Source organism: Aedes albopictus, chromosome 2 (assembly GCF_035046485.1).
Source record: "Aedes albopictus strain Foshan chromosome 2, AalbF5, whole genome shotgun sequence".
In the NCBI taxonomy this organism is placed as follows: domain Eukaryota; kingdom Metazoa; phylum Arthropoda; class Insecta; order Diptera; family Culicidae; genus Aedes; species Aedes albopictus.
Genome location: NC_085137.1, coordinates 87,028,077 through 87,050,878, shown reverse-complemented (window position 1 = coordinate 87,050,878; position 22,802 = coordinate 87,028,077). Strand labels below are relative to the sequence as shown.

The 22,802-nt window shown below is 37.6% G+C and overlaps 1 protein-coding gene across 1 annotated transcript in view; it reads right to left on the bottom strand.

Moving 5' to 3' along the window:
* Nucleotides 1-21,340, bottom strand: part of LOC115262469 (ras-related and estrogen-regulated growth inhibitor-like protein) — a 75,882-nt gene extending 54,542 nt beyond the window's left edge. Inside the window, exon 1 of the mRNA XM_029864880.2 lies at nt 20,641-21,340. The gene's annotated coding sequence lies outside the window, so the exon portion shown is untranslated. The remainder of the gene's footprint in view (nt 1-20,640) is intronic.
* Between the last annotated feature and the right edge of the window lie 1,462 nt (nt 21,341-22,802).

Below are 22,802 nucleotides of genomic sequence, written 5' to 3'. Positions count from 1 at the left end.
TAAAAATAGGCAACGCGCTTCAAGTGGGAGTGGGTACGTACGCCGGTGATCGAATACCGCTCCTAGCTGCTCAGCCGACGAATGTTCAGTCCACCCATAAGGGGTGTATTTTTAAACGGAAGATTTGCATCTTTTCTCTGCGCCGACGGGCAAATGTTGCTTGGGTTTGGCAGAGTGATGAATTTATCTGCTCGGGAGAAGCGTTGCTAATATTGACCATATACTACGTAGAGTGATGTGGTGGGCCGTTGTGATTGCGTCTGTTTACTTACCATCTTTCTCAGCATTTATTTCTGCTTTCTGTATGGTATTGTGTTAGTACTGGTAGTGGGCAACAAGACGACAAATAACTGCAATCTCCAGTTACATGACGTTATTCTTATGAAACATTTTAAGGCAAACAGATTCGAGGAGCTTTTTAAAACCATCATGAAATAAAAATTAAAGTATTACGGTTTTCAAAACATCCTCAAGACTCATTTGTTTAAACTCCAAGTTGTTAGTCACAATTGCTCTGTTATTGAATTACACCATGATTTGGTTTCCCCCTTAGGGGCCGTCCATAAATGACGTAGCATTTTTTTTACCAATTTTCAACACTCCCCTCCCCCTTCGTTGCCTATTTTGGCATACCTAATACATGGCTCGTAGCGATTTCAGGGACTCCCCCCTAAAATGCTACGTCATCTATGGACGATCCCTTACATATATGAGGACAGATTAGACAAGAAATAACATAGATTCTCTCATCTTCAGCTAACTGGCCAAATCTTTGCAAGCTCGTTTATTTTATAAGTTCTACATTAACTTAGAAAGCGCTCAGATATGAAAGGCTGGTGGTGTTCTGATTCTAGGCGAGATTGGCACTGGTCAATGTAGGTTAGACGGAGGAAACGATGATACAATCGCTCGCCCGCTGCTACTTTGACGATCCGAATGATAGTTTTCTTAAGGACAGACTTGTTAGAATCCCAAAATGGCCGCCACAATGGTTGACTTTGGCACCTACTCACGAATTTGGGGGCACAAATCTCTTCGTAAACAGAACCAGCGCACCTAATCTTCTTATTTTAAGCTTATTACAAGTGAGCAAGAACAGAATAATAAAATGCTTTGTTGTGTGAAGCTTACTTCTTGAGATTTGTGCGTTTAAAGTTTTGATGTACTGTTGAAGCGGGATGTCAATACGTTTGTCCTCAAGGATTCGCAAGTTGCCGATACACAGTATCTCTGTGTACCGATAAACGCCGATATACAGGGATTCTTGAAGGGACTGTTGACTGTTTACACTGTGTTGTGAAGTTGACAGCGTTCATATATAATACTCATCATGTAAGGGAACTTACGTATTTTCGGCCGTTTTGTTGACTTCGTCATGGGGGGTTTATTGAAACCTGTTGATCTCAAAGTTGGCCTCCAATCTTTGCCAAACAAGCTGAATAATACGACCAAGTTTGTCCGTGTATCTGTCGGCTTAGAATAGCACTACGGACCACCTGTTCCGGGGGTAAAAGTCCACCAAACAGGTAACCCCAATCCAAGGTGTCAGGCGACCCGTGCTGATGGATGAATGGTTGAGGGGGTTTTAAACATGCTCGATCTTTAACGGAGCCCGTAGCGTGGGCATTGCGTTGCGGCGAAAGATCTACCAAACCGAACCCCAGTCCTGACTGCTTCCAACTATGGAACAGCCTATTTTTGTAATTAAAGTAAAAACTTTGGTCCTTATTACATTTCATACCTTGGTAAAAGTGATAGGTCTCGGTTTGGTTCTGGCCGAGATGGATCTTGCAACAAGGAAAACATGGATTAGTCCTAGATTAATCCTAATCTTTTATTCGGTATTCACTAGTTTGAGGCAGTAGGGACCAGGGTTCCGATGCATGATCAATATCGGTGTAATTTCTTGACTTTTTCGTTAAGGGATCCGATTTTGACTGAAGAAGGAGAATCCTTCCTTGCGATCAAGTTGAAAATGACTACTGTAACAAAACCGAATACTTTATAACTTCTCAATGGTGATAAAGTAATACGACATGCACTATACAAAGGACGCGGGGTATACCACAATAGATCAAATATTGGTCGCAGTGGTTATGTCCCGAACAGAAAAACAAAAATACGACCGAGTTTTAGGAAATTTGACCGACAAAAACCGCCGATAGAAAGATTCAACTACACAGTAAGAGGGCATGACCGGCCAGGGAATGAGCACATGATCTTGTACATTTAATTAAAATTACCTGGCAGTCAAGTAACCAGAAAACCCCTCATGTAATTTTTACTCAAGTTGATTTTTTTGTTTTTGTTTTTTTTTTTTTCTAAAGTTGGATGAATCAGAAGAGATGATCGGAGAAACGGTTATACTAAAGATAGACTAAACAAATCTTTCCAAGATGCTGTAGCTTTTCTAAATCATTTGCACCCTTATACACTGACCTCTGGCAGCAAGCAAAGTTTCTCATGTTCGGCTTCACATTGCGTCTTGAAGAGCGGCATCCACTGCAGTGCACGACATGAATTGGTAAAACATTCAATCCGAAAAGTGTGTCTTCCATTATTTCATATCTTCCGTGTTATGACAGAAAAAGTTCAACAACACACAAAACAAGGCAAAGACCTTTCGGATTATTTCCTAATCCATTAATTCTCATCACGCGACAGCCGAACAGTCTAGCATGTCAATTTTCGATTTCCATCAGCCTGTTTTCCCTAACAGTGATATTAAGTATCAACATAATATTGGAGGACGTTATTGAGGTTCACTGCTATTTGAAGTTTAATGATCACTGAAGTGCCAGTTCCATGCACAACTTTTCCTTGAAAGTATATGGAAAGTGCTAAGATTAATAATCATTATTATAGATTTAGCTCAAATTTCATTCATCTAGACCGAAAGCTCCAATAAAATAACTCTATACCCACTCTTTATCTTTCAAATTTTTATATGAACTGATCCAATTCTTCGCAAAACATTGTTGACGAGTTCACTCTTTTGTTTGTTCTATCTGAATCTTAAGAGACAAGTATAACCAAGCAAACAAGGCTTTTCGTGGAACGCCCCTACTAAAGTGTGGAAATCTGACACGTTCGCTCTCACTTTTTCCATTCAACCCCAGGACGAAATGAATGGAGCCATGATCTAGATTCAGGCTACACACGCATGAAGCTGTTTCCAGCAATCAGATGATAGGTACATTAACCGATTCAAGGGAATTCTCTTCTGCACCCAACCCCAATGCCACACGCAAGACCGCAGCAATGGAAGCGCATGGTCGTTTAGCTTTTCTAGCGCACCATCATAATTTACCACCACAACCTTCGGTATTTTTGCCTTTTTTATGCGTGTAAAGCCCTTCCGAAACATATTTCTCTAGAACAGTAATCATCATCGCAAGCAGCATCCCCGGTATCTCTAAATCAAACACGTCCATGTCCAATGATAGAATGTCAAGGGGAAACCTTCGGAAGAAAATCATTGGAATCGTTGCTGCCGCTGCTGCTGCTGCTTACTGGTTGCTACCTACCAACCAACCAGTCAGTCAGTCAGTCAGTGCCGTTCAACTTCATTGGTTTGAGAAAACAACAGCAAATTAAAATAACTTCAAAACAATCTCTCACATTCCTGCGTTCATAGCTTTCGCTTTGTTATGGTGCTACGGATGCTGACTGCTAAGGTATGTGTATGCTGGTGATGCGGTGCGGCTCAGTTGGGAAACAGCATGATGCGACGACGTCGTCGAAGACAATGTGGACGATGATGCCGACGCGGTTGTTGGCTTCCTGGCGAAAATTGGCCATTTAGTAGCACGCGAGCTGACGATCAGCCCCTCATCACATATTCCTGAGTGTAGTACTCCAAATACGGTGAATTATGGTGTAAAATGTGCCATTGAAGTAAAGCAGGTCACTTCAGGAAAACATAATAATAAGATGCGTTTTACCGGATATGTGATTGGAAATTCTGTGTAGCGTCGACGGCTATAACAGTGTATTAAACAATTGTTCGTCAAGCAATTTTTTCGTCAAAATAATTTTTCATTTAAATGGTTATAACTTTTTTATGCGTCAATCAAGAATGCTGAAATTTTGACCAATCATAAATAATATATTAAAGCACCATTGGTAAAATTTTGAGCGAGATCGAATATGTTTTCTGAAAGTTATAGAACTTTTAGTAAAACTAGTAAGATTTTTGAACAAATTTTTAAAACATTATCTCAATGTATACTTTATGAAACTTTTTCATTTTTTGTTGTATTACAGCTTATACGTAAGGCTTTCATATGCAGCTTTGTTTGAAGTTTTATATTGATTACAAAAAATATGAAAAATCTGTATATTTTCAGATTATTATTTGGAAATTTGTCATATTTTGATCAATAAAAGTGCCAAGTGTTTTCAACTTCTTAGAACTTTGTTAATGTAATATGTTTATACAGGACCTACTAAACCACATGTGCAGAGTAGGTCCTATGCATTTTTCGTTCAATTAATGCACTTTTATTAGTGGAAAACGTTTGGCAGATTATATGTGTAAAATATGGTAAATTTATTAGCATCGTCAACTACATAAACAGTATGCAGCGAACGGTTACAGGATCGTTCCCAGCCCCTTCACTCACACTTTCTCGTTCAATTGCTCTAACTTCAACAAGCGAAACTTATCAAATACAGTTTATACTCATACAGAATCATAGAAAGAAGTAATGTCAAGTACTGAGCTCTTTCAATCTTTAAGATCTACCAAGGAATCATTAACTAAGGGCCTTAAGATTAATATGCGAAAAACATGGAATGATCAACCTGCTTCTCAGCTTAGTGTTCTTACCTATGACTACTTAGTGTTCTTACCTATGACTACTTCCATAGTTATTAACTGAGAGCTTCCTCTGCCAATGATCATGTTGCATGTGTATATCGTGTGGCAGGCACGAAGATACCCTATACCCAAGGAACTCAAGGAAATTTACTTTACGAAAAGTTCCTGGACCGACCGGGAATCGAACCCGTCATCCTCAGCATAGTCATGCTGAATACCCACGCCTTTACAGCTGTGGGCCCTTATACCACAGGAAGCTCAATCTGTATGCAGCTCAGCTCAATAGTCTTCTTAACTACTACTGGTCATGCCTGAAGATTTGAGGACCTCTTGGCATTAGTGTCCCGAGTGACGAATAATGTGCCTCTGGAGACGACCTTCTGATAAACCTTATGCATTCATACCTTTTATATAAAACCTAATAATAGGCGGTCGGTTTGGTCTGAGATGACCCAAAATGGGTCTAAGTAATTTGTGGACAACGCCTACTTCATATCATATGATTTTTTGAATATTTATAAATGATGTACTTCACGGCCAATGACTGGATCATGTACAGGGGATACTCAAAATAACTGGGACAGGTAAAATTTTTACTTTTCAAAAAATCTTCAACTCGCTGTAACTTTTCGAAAAGGGCATCAAATATTCTCAAATTTTTACTGTAAGTTCATCAACTAGTTGTGTATCAGTGGTCAAAATTTGGAAAAGATCGGGTCATTATACACAAGGTTATAAAGATTCTAGAAAAGGTATAATTATTCGTAAGCCAACTTTGAGCTATAATATCTCCGGATTCAATGAACCGAATGCAATGAAATTTTGATCATTTATGACTAATATGATGAACTTTGAAAAACAGTTGATTTAAATTAAAATTAATAATAAGAAAAAAAGTTATAGCGATTTCATTTATTCTATGTTTTTTTTAGTAAATTTATCTTTTTTTTCATGTGCATCCCATTACTTTTTCAATTGATTGCCGGTTATTTGGTCGCTTTCCTTTGAAACATAAATAGATTCAAGTCAATTAGAGGGAATTTAAATGAACTATAATTACTATCTCAAATTTTGAAACGATGATGAAGTTTTGGATAAATTGGTGTTATATTTGAAAAATTATCTAATCGTTATAATTTTCTTTCGTGTAAAGAATTTTAAGTTTTGTGAAAAGTTTTTAATAGCTCATTATATAAGTCATAAATGATCAAAATTTCATTGCATTTGGTTCATTGAATCTGGAGATATAACAACTCAAAGTTAGCTATCGGATAATTATACCTTTTTCTAGAACCTTTATAACTTCGTGTAGAATATCCCGATCTTTTCCAAATTTCGACCACTGATGCACAACTAGTTGATGAAATTACAGTAAAAATTTGAGAATATTTGATGCCCTTTTCGAAAAGGTACAGCGAGTTGAACATTTTTTGAAAAGTGAAAATTTTACCTGTCCCAGTTATTTTGAGTATCCCCTGTAAATATCGTGCGTTGACAGAATTGAATGTAACTTTTTGAAAGTGATTGTCTCCATTACTGTAGAGGGGTGGCGAAGGGATTTCAGAGGACTATCAAGGCGTTTTCGTAGGTCTCGGAGTATTTCAAAAGCTTTCAGTGAGGCTTCAAGTGGGTTTAGGGGGGATTTCAGAAGGATTTTAAGGCGTTTTTAAGACGTTTCTCAGGGGAGTTTCCGGGAGGTTGAAAAGGGGATCCATGGTGTTTCAGTGAATTTCAAGCAGTGGACTTCAGTAGAGTTCAAGGTAAGTGTCTATAGGTTTCAGAGAGTTTCAGGTGGCTTCATCAGAGTTTGAGGGGAATTTATAGGGGTCTCAAGGGGATTTTCTGAGGGGATTTTTTGCTCAGAGGGAGCTGGTATGAGAGGTTTCAAGTGATGTCTAGTGGTTTCGGGATGCTTCAGCGGGCTTCAGTAGCGTATAAAGGACGTTTACAGGGGACTCGGGGGGATTTCTATGGAGTTTCAAGGCGTTTCAACGCGTTTCGAGGGATTCATTGGGTCTCATGGGGTATTAGGAGGCTTGGTTTCAGTATAGTTTAAAGGGAAATCTACGGTGGTTTCAGGGGTTTTCTGAGATGGGGGTTTTGAGTAGCTCCCGTAGATTTTAAGCGAAGTTTACAGGCATCTCAGGGGGATTTTCTGAAAGGTTTCAATGTGTTTCGAGAGGCTTCATGGCGTTTTAGAGGGCTTCAGTCGAGTTTAGTGTAAGTCTACGGGGGTCTCACATGGTTAACTGAGGAGTTTCAAAGCATTCCGACAGGTTCCAGAGGGTTTATGGTACTTCAGTAAAGTTTAAGGGAAGTCTGTGGCAAGAGGGTGTATTTCTGAGGAGTCTCATGGTGATTCAAGACGTTTGGGATCGTTTGAGGAGATTCTTTGGGGGCTTCAGCCGAGTTTGAAGAAAGTCTGCGCGAGTCTCATGGGGGGTTTCTGAAGGGTTTCAAGGTGTTTCAAGACGTTTAGAGAGGTTTTAGGGGGTATCAAGGGGACTATAGTAGAGCTTATAGAAGGCTGTGGGGGTTTCAAGTGTTTCAAAGCGTTACAAGGTGTTTCAGTTGATATCAGAGGGTGAATACACATTTTATTCGTAATACTCTTGTAGATTCGATGACCTACACTCAAGTAAGTTCTTGAAAACCATAAACAAACATTGCACTCACTGCTTGACCGAATATAGTTGCATGATGCTGTATTAACTTTATCCATAGTACTGCAAATGATCTCTTGTTATGCTTGCAGATCCAATAACCCATACTTCAGGGAATTCCTGGACACCCTTAGACACTCTCCTGCTACAACTTGAACACACTATGAACGTCCTTCAACTCCTCCTTCTCCCAATTCCCCGTAAACCCATCAAAAACTTCACCTTAAGACCCCTCTTACAAATTCTGAATACCACGAAATTCCATTGAGATAATGTTGCCTTATTTGAGAAACCTAAATTGATTTTATTTAAAAGGATTCTACCTAAATGGATTTTGAGGAGATTATGGAGTCAGTATGGTTGGTTCTATAATTAGGATTCGAAAAACGATACAAAGCATTAATAATGCCTAAAAACAACATTCGTTCAGCAACAATGGACCTCTCATCCAACTGGAACAATTATAAAACTATTCCAAACCTTATTATCTCGGGTGTTGCATTTTACCTTGAACTCCCACGCACTACTATTGATACTAAAGATAGTTGGTGATACCGCTCGCCATAATCTCCTCCAACGAGGTTACCGACCTTCTGTGAATTGTTGTAAGCTCGTGCACCGCCATGATGGCTCATGCCGCGGCGGAGGAATTTCCGAGGCCGTGCTGGGAAATGCACGTGTACGATCGACATCGACATGCGTGTCTTTGGACTTTCGCGTAGGCCAATTTTGGGAGCAATTTTCTTCTCTGACTCTGACTCAGACTTAATAGGATTATGCGGCTGGCTAGGGTTTAATTTTGGCTTTAAACGAGACGTGATGCGGTGCTGCGTGAAACTCTCCGCTGCATTCCATTCCGTTCCGATGCGATGGCGAGCCAAGCGGGAATTGAAGGTATGCAAATGAAGAATTTAACATAGCGGCGAATTGGGATGGATGTAGGTAGAGAGATGCACCACCGATGCGTTGGTGTGTGTGATGGGAAAATTGCATTCCGGTGATGGTAGGAGAGAATCCGAAGGTGGCGTGAAAAATGAATCAAAATGAGAACACGGCTTTTGGTATTTACGAGGACTGAAGAACTGAAGAATACTGTTTGAGAATAAAGCAAGCCTTTTAAGATCAGGGAATTTCGATTATTTCACCACGGTGTTTATCGAAAATATGATTTTCATTTATTACACTAGTTTACAGCATTTTTGAACTCGGTAAGCTGATGATCATTTTTGGTGTAGAATCATGCCCTGAGTTCGAAAACGCGAAGGAAAAAAATTACAGTAGAGCGGAAAATTTTTCGACTTTCCATACAAGGTTGATGATTTGAAATCGATTTTTGTTCTATTTTTAAGCAACGTCGCTCACTTCACACACCTCATTCTCCGTAATCAATGCTCCGATTGAGCTGAATTTTTTACTGTAACTCGCCCACATATAATATGTCAAATAAACGTAGAGAAAGAATTTTTAAGTTGGTTTTTTCTTATTGAAAAAAAAATACATTTCTTCAAAAAAATTAGGGAATTTTGCTAAAATTTAAGAAGATCGTCCCTAAAATTCGCCACTATCTTGAATTTCATCAATCTGACGCAAAACCTGTATTCAGATGACCGAATGGTATTGAATTCAGCTTTTAATTTATGGAAAAAGATTTAAAATTGGTTGAACAAAACGCAATATATTTGAATTTTAGTAAATTATATATTTTGAAAAGTTGCAAAACTCGATATTGAGCTAAATCTCAAAAACTGTTCTACTTTAATTTTTTTGAAGGTCGGTTTCGAAATCAGCACTAAATTGTGCTTCAAAAATTTTGGTCGTTGACAGAAGTTCACGACTTTCGTTTTATTTTGTAAACTTGTGTTATTGTAAGAGCTGGGGTTGTGCTAACTATACTGCATACATTTTCACGGTGTGTTGTGTAGAACAACTTTTTAATAAAAAATAAGTAAGACTGAAATTTTGCCCAATGATACTTTAGGCCATTCCCTTCAATTTGCTGGGTCGGTGGAAAACATCCATCGGGGGGTCTAGAACACAATTTTTTTTTTGAAGGTTTTCATGCACAAACTGTTAAAAGCGCGTATTGTTAATTATTGCATTTCCTACAAATAGTCACAACTTTTCTGTCTTTGAAGATAGAACCATAAAATTTTCAGGCGTTTCGAAGTAGTATGCGTAGATGACAGAGTTAAAATTTCATTGAAATATGTTGAATGGTTTTCAAATAATAGCAAAACTATCAAACGCATTCTAAAATACTAAGCTTAGTAGCCAAAGGCCAATAAAATATCTATATTTTTTATATAATAATACATGAAAAATATTTAATTCTAAGCACCTTGATTCATTTCATTATGATGGCGGTACTGTGAAAACTTGTTTTTCAAATGATGAACAGATACATAGTCAAATACATGAAAGGAAAATACACACACTGCAATTATTTAGCTTTTCACTAAAGTATTAATTATTTATTTCAAGAACGTGGTTTTGCGTATACATGTTCATTTTTTTATATTTTTTTTAATGATTACAGTATTATCTAAGTATCAAATTGCAAGCGAAAGGCTTTAGAGGAGCGTGGCGCATTAATTTGGATTACAAAAAAAACTGTTTGTTATTTTTTTTCGAAAGATATAGTTTTATGTTGTAATATTCTACTAGTAAACGACGCCCTAACAATGATCAATCACTCTTCCTCATGCTTGGAGGTTTCAAATTACACAGAAAATATTTTTTGAGACATCATATGCAAATCAATTAGACTATCTAAATCATTGTAATCCAATTGTTTTTCCTTGGCTTTATGCTGAACAACCTACCCAAGTAACACAATTTGTTATAATTCTGTATATAATACATGTTTCATACCAACGTCCATGTTTTGTTTCAAATATGGGAAACGTATTTTCATACACTTATATAACCGAAAAAGCGCAAAAAATGGCGGCTTATAAAACATCTTTGATGTTACTGAAGATGTTTTTCAATACATTATTATAACATAAAATTATGTATCGAATATGTTCTCAGCAACATCATAACAACTTACTTATTGCTGGCACGAAATTAATATTTATTAGCACACAGCAAATAAATATGGCATCGATTATAAATGCAGTTTTTAGTGATGGCTCAAAATAATTATCGGGTCTTACATTTCGTTTGTAATTTACCATCTCGATGTTTGGGCACTATGACTTAATTTCATGTGCCGTTCAAAATTTATGGTGAAATAAGCACTTTTTCTCGTCATAAATTCATTCGCTTTCCATCGGATTTGAAATAAGAAGGAAGTTTTTTGACATCTCTGTGGTTTGTAAGAAATTCTCAAACAAATTTTCAGACATGCAACATGGTGGCTTCTTGTCAAAGTACCGTCAGAATGTTTTGGGATGTTATTTCAATTATGATGTATTAATGATGTTCTTTTAGACTGTAGAATTTGTCTTCGTTATCAATCAGGAAATTATATTATTCATTACATATTTAAAATGTTCCAGATTGATAATTATTTGCAGAAATATCAGTAGATTAACAAACGGCTATATATAAAAATGGTAGTGTGAAACTTTTGAGCAGGCACTGTAATTGGTCTGGCCTGATATACGGAAAAACTCAAAGTTCTAGAAATACGTTCAAATTATGACTATTATACATCTCAATAACATGTTTGTCGAATACCACTAGAATCGAATGAAATACATTGAAAAAACATCATTGCAACGTATTTTGAACATCTACTTCTTAATAGCATACGACGTTGTCATGTTTGGTTTTGGATGACCTGTTTTGAACATAGGTATAACAATAACAAAGTTTGAGTGCGTTTCCTAGAATGAATACCAATTAATTGTTTTAGTATGTTTCGCGGGATCAAAAATAGTGTAAAAACTGTGCTGGTAAGTGAGATTTAGCCGCCACGTAAGTACCCCCAGTGATTTTTAGGTGACGGGAGGCCTGCCATGCAAATAACTTTGAATGGTGGCGCCCATCTTTCGAGCCATGGTTAATGTGGTCTGCGCCAAGTTTTCTAGAGGCTATTAACATACCCATTTGTAACCCCGTTTAGCATACTTCTAGCGGGATCAAACCGCAAAGCATAAAATTAAAGTTGCTATCGTATTTGGATTGCCTTGAATTTTTAAGTGAAAGAGATGTTTCTTAAATAGTGATCAAGTCGTGAGAAGAGCTATCAAACTGATAATGTTGTACGTTAACGTATTTAGTACGTGAAAACAACGTTTTAATAACATGTTTGAGCTCAAAGGTTATAACTATGTGCTACTGATGTTATACATATCTTCTTCAATCGAAGCAAAACGATGACACAAATATCTTGTGTAACCAACGTTAAATTTACGTTATTTCAACTTGTAGTGAGGATGATGACATTTTTCAGTGACTTGTTATTGCCAAACACAGTTATAACATGATTTCAACATAATATGTGTACAAGTACGATTATAGTACCATACTACAACGTCCTTTTTGAAGTTTATTCTCAAAGATGTTTTCTGTGTTACTTGGGTAATATTCATGCTTATTGTAGAAACATTTTCAATAAGTACTACGTTCTTTCAACTATTCTTTCAGTACTTATTATCAGTTATTTGTTAGTAAATGGTGGCATAAGCAATAAGTATCATATTGCTATTAAATTCAAATACAAACTTAAGTTTAGGTCCAACAGCTATGTCAAATATCGTGGAATAATCCGGAAACTATGTTTAGTACCGTAAAGTTGCCCTTGATCGAATATTGCCCAACTGAATTCTGTTTTGAATTAAGTTCTCGTTATTGTGTTCTTCAAGACAGTGGTTTAATGTAGACTCATACCCACAACTTCAATGTTATCATGAGGTCTTTAACAAAGTTAACTTGTTTTTATTCTTTGACTAAGGTGAAATACTATTTAATTTTGAGCTTGTAAACATTAATTTCAAAATAATTTAGTTTCTGTACTTTTTCCCCAAAACAGAGATATTTCCCAATCCTCGAGTGCTTTTCTTGGCTTACCAAATAATATTCAAATATATATATATATATATTTTTTTAGGGAAGGCCGACATACTCAGCAGTCATGATAATTGTGTTTATTATAAGATTCGTAATAGAGGCATACTTGTACTTGTGAACATGTATACGCAAAACCACGTTCTTGAAATAAATAATTAATACTTTAGTGAAAAGCTACATAATGGCAGTGTGTGTGTTTTCCTTTCATGTATTTGACTATGTATCTGTTCATCATTTGAAAAACAAGATTTCACAGTATCGCCATCATAATGAAATGACTCAAGGTGCTTAGAATTAAATATTGTTTATGTATTATTATAAAAAATAAAGAAATTTTGTTGGACTTTTGCTACTAAGCTTAGAACGCGTTTGATAGTTTTGCTATTATTTGAAAACCATTCAACATATTTCAATGAAATTTTCACACAATCATCTACGCATACTACTTCGAAACGCCTGAAAATTTTATGGTTCTATTTTCAAAGACAAAAAAGTTGTGACTATTTGTAGGAGATGCAATAATTAACAATATGCGTTTTGAACAATTTTTGCATGAAAAACCTTCAAAAAAAATTTTGTTCTAGACCCCCCGATGGATGTTTTCCACCGACCCAGCAAATTGAAGGGAATGGCCCTAAGTATCATTGGGCAAAATTTCAGACTTACTATTTTTTTTTGTTTTAAAGTTGCTCTAAAACACACCGTGATTTTATTTTATATTTTTAGTTTTACTTATTATTACTACCAGTTTACTTTTGATCGGAATCTCAAACTTTTCATGGCTTATTAAAATGTGCATAGTTGTTGAAACATCAATGCAAATTAAAACTAATCAATAAGATCTTTTTCCTACGTTTTAATCACAGTTGTGCCTGTATTGCCTTTTGCTTAAATAAAAAAGTGCCATCCCAAATAACCCTTTGGGAAATTGAATCACAGTATCATTTCCATAATCGAAAAACTCATGCGCACATTCCAATTCAACAACATTTTTTCCTGATGGCACATCTATAGGCCTAAAGCACAGCAGCTGACCGTTCAGTGTTGAAAAACGGTTTGTTTATGTATATTTCTTTCCCTTAGCTCAAACTAGAATTCACCACACTCCCAATCCAGAGAGGCGAATTGTTTACCTTTGGCACTAACTACGAACGACGATGGTTTTGCCTTCTTGTTTTGTGTAAATTCTCCTAATATGTATGACTCGTAAAGCACGCGAGGTTTTGATTTTATGAATGAGAATTTGCGTTTCAGGCAATAAGTACAAACGAGTGATTCATCTCGCTTGGCTCGGCACAATTTCTTCGTCCCATTCATGGGCAGCAGGTTTGAGCTCAGTTAGTAGATAGGTTACGTTTGAGTCAAATGATGGATGTCTGGGCGTTTTCACGGGCAGTGGGAAAAACTGTCATTGCGTGTTGACATTCGTTTGTGGTGATGCTGGGAGCTACTGACGATTGCGTCAGTCAGAGTTGCGAGGAAAATCGGTATAAACAAGCAGAAAATTGATTTTTGGCAACACCGAAGACATGAACTCGCTTATGCTGGCTCTTTCATGAGAAAATCGTGAAGGAAACCGCTGAGATGTTCAGAAAACGTCTTTCAAAGTCATTGACCTGATGTCAGTTTGATCTCCTTTCCTCTTCTTGGCTCGTTCTTACCTTAATGTTCTATGAGCACATCCACGGCTATCATCTGAGGTCTTCCTCATCCAATAACCATTTTGCATGTGTATATCGTGCAGGTGGTGTAAAGGTACTCCATTCCATAATAGTTGACAAGTTGAATTGCAAAAAAAAAAATAACATGCTGCAGAATCTTCTTAAAAGAATGAGCAATGTTTCAGCTTTAATGTTAGCGAGTTGAAGAAATAAATAAAAAGATGTTAGGAAAATATAGTTACTTAACAATTATGCACTATTTGAGACGTTACTGTAAAGTTGTTTCATGCATCCACAGTGTTTCTCAATGTAATGAATATGCCAAAAATTATTATACAAACAAAAAAGGGAATAATTTCATTATTGTAAAAAAAAAAGTTTCATTCAATACTTTCGGTATTCCTAGTGTGCATTTTAAATTGTTAGTTGTAACATTTCGTCCATTTTTTTTAACAAATCTAATTCTTCAAAAGTAACACTCAGAGTGCATCCAGTAGCCCACAACTTGCTAAACACTGTTTGACCATCATAAAGCACAGAGAGTGGCGGTGATCCATCCTGACCACTGAGCGCGGACGCTTCAAGTCAGGCGGTAAAACCGATAAATAGTCAGCGATAATTACCTTTCGCGCCGCTATAGCCAGCCGCTAGTCAGTAGTGTCTCACTGGCCCAGTCAATTTGGCTCGGATGGATGATGCTTTTGCATTCGGGAACGAGGTCACTGTGCGGACATTGTCACTTCGTGTACGTACGTATAGACATCATTTTTGCACACCCGAATTGGCGTGTGCTGAGTGACGGATTGATCATTTTGAACTCGTTTGTTTCGGTAACACCCACCCACCCACATGGTGTGGGTCATTGTTTAAAACCGTGTGCCTCGAACAGTATATTTTTGATTGCCAAAGTGCACTAATTGGCAATTCTCGCTTGCTGGAATTAACTTTTAGGCGAAACATGCGACGATGGCGTTCGTAAATTACCTACACCTTAATTGCACTCTGTTCGGCGAAACTGCGTATCGGAAATCGCGTCTAGAGATGGAGCGGAAACGACTAGAAATCACACAACCTGATGCGCAACACAGCCTGGCAAGCAAAACATGTCATAAATACCACTATGTGTCATCGGAAGATAAGAAATTAGCACACGCTCAGTCCCAGCTCGATCGGTGAAATGTAAAAATACTCAAAGACACACGTATACGAAAAAAAACATCGATCATTCAAATTAAGTACAAAATGAAGGCAGGTATCCGAAAACAAAATTGTGCATTCTAAATTAAAATGTTACTTGAAGCTGGCTGGGGTTGAATTTCAGGAAAACTCAAATTCGATCGTTACAGCATTATTTTTATACATCTAGACATTTTTCATCTTTTTTTGATACCTACTTTCTGATGTTGCATTTCAAGTATGATGCCCTTCAATGTCTTTTTTTTTTCATTTCTGCCTTTCAGAATTGTTGCAAACTTGCGGATGGGAATCAGAATTGCGCTCTATTACTATCAATGGCCAGCAAAACGTTGATTTTGATATACCGACTGCTATACAAGTTAGCGTGTGCTCTGTTAGATACAAGCTCGTTAGAATCCCAAGATGGCCACCATAATGGACGACTTTTGCGCACAAATCTCATAATAAACTACACCAGCGCACCGGATCTTCCTTTTTTAAGCTTATAACAAGTGAGCAAGAACAAAATGAAACTAACACTAACGTTAGAAATGTACTTCTTAGGATTTGTGTGCATCTGAGATTCTGGTGCATTGTTGTACAGGGATTCCGATACGTTTGTCCTTAAGTCACCGCCGCTTTCTTTTTCCATCAGAACTGGTCTGACTACGAAGGTGTGTGGATATCATTGATATGTTATCTTTAAAACTCGTTCAAAAATCCAAATGAAGGCTTACCAGAAGTATACTTTAAAACGGAGTACAACATTACTAGTATTGCATGTTATTCATTAAAAAGGAGTTCTGACTAAAACCGCTAATCTAAAGCGCGGGTCAATATCTAATCAATACCTATCATTGATGTCTTGATACTTAACAGCCTGCAGTAAAAATGGCGGTGGTGTAATATCAACAGTCAATTGAAAAGACTGATATTTCGCTGCTCTGGGAAATAGATGCATCCTCTACGAGGAAGTTTTAGTCGCACTATCTTTGATTAATGATTCTTATTGTGTGGAAGTAAATGGAGAGTGGCATTGAAAAAAAAAACTAGGATTTGGTTCAGTGTTCTTTGAACACTTTCTCGTTTGCAAACTATAAAAACATTGTTTGCAAGCTGATATTTTTTTTTGCATTCGTATACAGTGAGGTAAACACAGTGGTGGTGGACAGCTGTGCGATTATTGAATGAGCTCTATGAGCTCTCGGAAAAATCCATAATTTAATTCGATGGTGTATTTGAGCACTCATCGAACACGGCTTGCACCGACAAGAATGCGAATGTATTTTCATGCAATACGGTTTATGCGTAGCAGACGCATGATATTGGATTGAAGCTAATTGATTCGTAAAGAATAGTGAGCTGCTAAGCGTCTCCATAATTAACAATTCATTGAACTCTTGAATAACCCAACATTTTCTAAAAGAAATTCAACGATAACGAGCTGACATCAAATTTAACCGGTCTCCCATTATCCGAAACAGCACACCAAATGAATGGAAAAATCTTTCGGTAACGAGAAACGAGAAGCCAAACCACAGACGAATCAACTTCAAACAGGAATCCATCTTTAACGCAATCTTTTCGGATCCGTTTGGTACACTTTAAAAAGCAATGCTGGGCTAACATTTAAGGAGGGCCTAAGAGGTCTTTAGGTCTATTTACTAAAATGCTCATCAGGGTTTACCCACCCCCACAAACCAAAACCACTATCAGATCAGATCATATCAGATTGATGTTTGCCCTTTTTGAAAAGTCGATAAGGGCTCAACAGTGACGTGCAAAGCTATTGCTTATCATTTGATTGTTGTCCCTTTTCAATTGTCGATCTAGAATTTTCCATCGGCCCACGGAAGCCGGCCGTCAGTCTTCGCATGAGTTCTCGATTTCGGACGGAAAGAATACTTTGTTGCCATGCAACAACACAGCCCGACGCGACGCGACGGTGGAGGTGGAAGGCGACAACGACAACGACTTTCGAAAAGACGTGATGCCTACACAACACACACACGGTGGTGGTACCGGGTCCATCGTCATCCGTATTGTTGTTGGCACTTCGCAGAAGTGTGAACGGAAATCTTGGAATTTCTTCGTCTGCTGGTGTAGGCAACAACTGTTGCACGTTTTACTGAGGAAATTGAGGAGAATGGTGTCTAGTTCTGGCGTATTCCATGCGTGGGCTGTTTGTTGGTGGATAATGCGATGGGAGGATTTCCCTTGGATCATAGCAGTGTTGATTTGATTGATTCGAACGTACAAACGAAATTGACTTGATTTGGTGATTAGAGCGAGGGGAAAAGTTGAATCCGGAAAGATGCTTCCGACATATCGAATTGCGTTACATAGATTGGAACCCAAGAAGTTATTGGTCAAACTTGTAGCCTAAAATCTTAAGTAAAGGATACTCAATGCGCAACGAACTTAACTCTGACAACGTATGCTTAACCAAAAATGGAAACATTGTTCAAGATGATTTTTTTAAACCGCACTGATTTAAAAACTACACAGACAATCAGGAGTCGTATAAGGATGGAAGCTTTACATCGTATAAATAAACTATCTTAATTTACTATCGCATATATGTTCGGTGGAATGACAGTTTTCATCGTATATGATGTTATTCTTAGAATTTATTGCGTTGTATCTGGTAAAGTCGCATAAGAATACAAATCATCTTATATTAGGTATGACTTAATCACGGTAAAAGGTTCTTCTTCTTCTTTATGGCTCTACGTTCCCACTGAGACTTGGCCTGCCTCGCTTCAACTTAGTGTTCTTTGAGTATTTCCACAGTTATTAAATAAAGGGCATTTTTTGCCTGCCATTGCATGAATTTGTATATTGTGAGGCAAGCACAATGATACTCTATGCCCAGGGAATCGAGAAAATTTTCCCGACCGGAACGTCGAGAAAATTTTCCCGTCGTCTCCGGATTGGCGATCCATAGACATGAAGTCATGCCGCATATACTCCAAAAACTCGTACTTTTAATTTATGATTTCGATTCCATTGGCAAAAATATTGATATCCCTTTCCATCAAAAGGAAACTAGCTACAAATGTTAAACTATATTACCTTTTAGTTCCAATTACTTTTTGGCGGTTCTTAACTCCGGTAGCATAATTTATGTTGCATGATTCGAAAGGAATTTAGGTCCTCAAATCAGTTATTTGAATAAGGCGCCGTCATAGGTATTAAAGAAAAATATCTTTTCTGGAGGGTTTCTGCATGCAAACCAAAAGCCCTTCCTTTATTGCTGCTTCCCTTTTTGTTGAAAAAATAATAAGGTTAGAGTTATGCATTTTTTTTTATTTAAAGAATACTTTCGTACCACGAAATACAGCAAATCGAAATGGGTGCGGAGCTCGCTCCCGTACACGACGTAAACAAGATCGGTCGTCTTTGCGGCCGAGGTAACACTTTACCACCGAACGACGGACGGACTTGGTGTGAACGCGGCGACGCATAGTCCACTGACAGTGTGCGTGGACCTATTCCCGTATCCACCGATGGACGCTGGGCGACGACGTCGATGGGTGGCATTTAGTATAAAGCTCACACACATTTGTTTTCTTGCATTGCTTCATGCCGCTGTTCTATGGTTTTATGAGTCAGTGGCATATTTCTATAACTCAGCGGCATGGTTCTATGACTTGTAGTCATGTTATCATGAAGCGAAATATTTTATGATTTTATAAATTTTTCGTCATGTTTTGGGTTCCGGATTTTTACCCGTGCAGTGTCAAAAAGCTACAAAAAAGATTTTTTGTATTATTGTTTATTTTAACTTTAAGCTAATTCTACACTTAAATACAAAATAAAATGATTAGCTATCATTATGGCAACAAAGTAATCTTGTGTGGCTTCGTTGCCTTCATTACCAATAATGAGTGGCGCTAGCCAGGAAGTGGTAGTCAAAATTGTGCGGGAATTCACGCTTCGTCGTTTCCAACTCCAGATAGTCTGCAAAATTCGCACAGCGTGTTTGGTGTTATGGCAAAACTGGATGCATTTTCTAACTTTTTGGTTTTTTATTATTATTTTTTTTATTAAATAACGGAGCATACTTTCAAAATCGGTTTTCATACACATATACATATATAGAGGTAGGATCAAGGTATCACTTGTTTTTTTTTTCTTTGTGCAAAATGTTTTTCGTTTTTGCAGAAACCATTTTCATTTTCAAAACTTCAGAAAAAACGGTTTATGTAAAAAAATGCATCGAAAAAAAAACAGGAGATGCCTTGATCGTGTATATGAAAGGGATTTTGAAAATATTGCAAAATAAGCACAAAATCAGTTATTTCTAAAAAGACCATCATATTCATAGGATTAGAAAAAAAAATTAGATATTATTGGACCCTAAGTTGGAGTTATTATAACAAACTTAGTTATTATTTAGTGATTTTCTGAAACATAGTTAGTAATCATTTTTGCTCTAATTCCCCACAAACCAATATCAAAATTTGTCCTTTATCTTTTTCATATTTTTAATGGCCAATATTCTTATTTAATGTTATTCATAAATAACATAAGAATGATAAAATGAGAGAAGAGATGATTTGTCCTTGCTTTGTTCTTATCCTCCAATTTCAACCCGGAGATAAATTTGACCCCGGTTTACGGAACAAGTCAGTTGTTATTCCTGTTCTTTTAGCTCTTATCCCCAATTAACCAATAACAAATTTAGCCATCTAGCTATTCAGTTTGAATGTTAAATTAGATCTTCTTCTGTTATATACTTTTGCCCGGATTCCATCGTCTTCTCACTATTTAAACAATAAACGAGGATAGTGTTTTTATAAAAAAAACATCCAGTTTACATTTTAAAATAAGATCTTCTGTGAAATTCTCGAAATAATTGATTATGAGTCAAACTGTCGGGGCTGGGATGGGCGCATTATCTATTTCCTCATTAACAGCTATCATTCGAATTAAACTGGAATTCCAGACTGGCAAGCTTTACATGAGAATGTCACCTCCAACATTCCCACGAAAAAGATGACTCATACCGGCGTCTTGAGATTCACCCAAAAAAGGAGAATCCACGCATCTGGCATTATCAGCACTTTTCCACCCTTGCATGAAGGGGCATTTAGCAGATTGGATGCGCTGTGGGTGGATAAATTCTGCCGCCCACTTGTGTAAACAACTTTACACGAATGTGTACCAATCCGCGAGCCGTAGTAACTCCATGGAGGCGCGTAGGCGTTTGATATTCGACATGAGCCACCGAATGCGGGAGAGCACGCGTTGGAATGGAAGTAAATTATTCAGATGATCAACGCCTAACACCTACCTCGGCTGCTGAAGTGTCCCGTTGTCTGGAAACTGTTGATATCCAATCAAGAGCGGGGTGATTAGGAATCCGCTTCCTTTTCACACGACAAATTGAGCACTGATTGGAACTGCTTTGAATTTCCTTTTGGTAAATTAGAGGTTCTTCTTTCGCGGGATTAGTTTAACCAAACTCAATGCACAGTTTCTACAAACTCAGGATATATCACTATCTTCTTGTATTTTCTTCGTCTTCATTAGGCGCTTTAATTTTCTTTTACAATTCACCTGAATGAAACCAATTTCACGGTATACGCTTTCTTCTAACGATTCAATCTATTGCAGGTCAGTAGCGTTAAGTCCATTGTGGTATGCACCGATAGTGGAAACTGAGCTTTCGCACCACCTAACAACCACTACATAAAAAATGCCAGCACTAGATACCCAGAGATATCATAGGTATTTCTTCCTCTGACTATCTATTCCAACGAAAACAACTTGTTGCGCTTCCCAGAAGGTATTCACCACCACCGCACACAAACAGGAACCAAAGGAATGCAGACGGCAATCCTATACACACTGATACCGGTGATGATGCTGATGATGATGTTGCTACTGATATTTGCTCCACAAAGGGGCGCGTGATTCGCGAAATACACCGGGAAAGCTACTTCAACAGACTGAAACCAGATCAAGCCGTGCCGAGTCATATATATTTCTTGGTGCGGCACGAACATCTTCATCAGCTGAGCGACGGAACCGGGCCACGAAGCGCACAAAGACGGTGCCATAAAATGTGTGCGGAAAATTTTATAGCTGCTGGAAAGCGCATGCGTTGTCCGGGAGCCAGGAGCCATACGGTGGGACCAACCGGTCCCGTTCAATAGGAAAGAATTTCATACGAAACGGACGTGAACAAAAACAACAAACATAAACAACCAACGGCGGCTTATTCGTGTGTGCGGGGGAGGTGGGCTGCTGGGTGCGAGGTGTTCAATGAAAACAAAAAGCGTTGTCGTTACTTGAAGCGAGGAGATTTTGCTAGTGAAAGTAGCACCACAGGTGGCAAATGCGGTGACACATTTTTTGATAGATGTCGAATGTTTTGCATGAAAGGTTTGATAATTAAAATTTACGATGTTGGCCTCGGTCATACATACCACTGTTTTACGTAAACTTAACCAGTGTGAAGCACAAACAAAGAGGAAAGTCGTTCGATAGTGGTTTTAAATAGGTATCGCTAGTTTTCCAATGACATTCACTCATGGCCTTGGAATTTTTTGATATTCATTTCATTTTCATTTTTCAAACCAGAAAGTCAAAGTTTTCAAACAGTAGGTACAGCAGCCTGATGGAGACGCATGGTTGGTATGAGTAAATTCTATTGACTTATTTATCTGCCTATGACCACACATTTGTATCATTTGCTATTTTGGTGGTATCGAGTTAACACTGGAGATGATCATCACATGACATTTATTCATTTATTCAGTAATACGTTGAAACTGAATCAACAATATCTCGCCACAAAACATGGTTGGTCTACATCAGTGGTGCTCAGCACTTGGCGTATTTCATCAACAAAATTGTTTGTAACTGATCGAAAACCAATTTAATTTGAAATAAATTTGTATTCAAACTAAAGCTTAGTGTCAGAGCTAACAGTACAAGGTTACTAAACGGAAATGAGGTTCATAACTTTTCGAAATTTAACAAATTTCGGCAAAAATTAGTGCGGCCCGCAGGCCGCATCTTGTTTTTGAATCTATCGAGCAAATTTCGAAGAAATGTAAATATGACTGAGGTTTTTCTTTTTAACTAGTTAGCGTCAACATCAAGCATTAGATTAAGCATAACTTTATCCCTTTAGTTTTCATTAGGGGGATTCACTCAACAGCGTAAACTGATTAAACTGATTAAACGTCGCAATCACTATGGCAATCTTTGATTATTTCATTCGCAAAATCATGAAACATTTCAAATAAGCAGAAAATCATGACTTACGCAGCAATATAATAGGGGTATTCACTAAACAGATTAAATTGCTGCGTAAGCCATGATTTTCTGCTAATTTGAAATATTTCATAATTTTGCGAATGAAATAATCGAAGATTGCCTTGGTGATCGCGACGTTTAATCAGTTTAATCAGTTTACACTGTCAAATGAATCCCCCTAATCTGTTT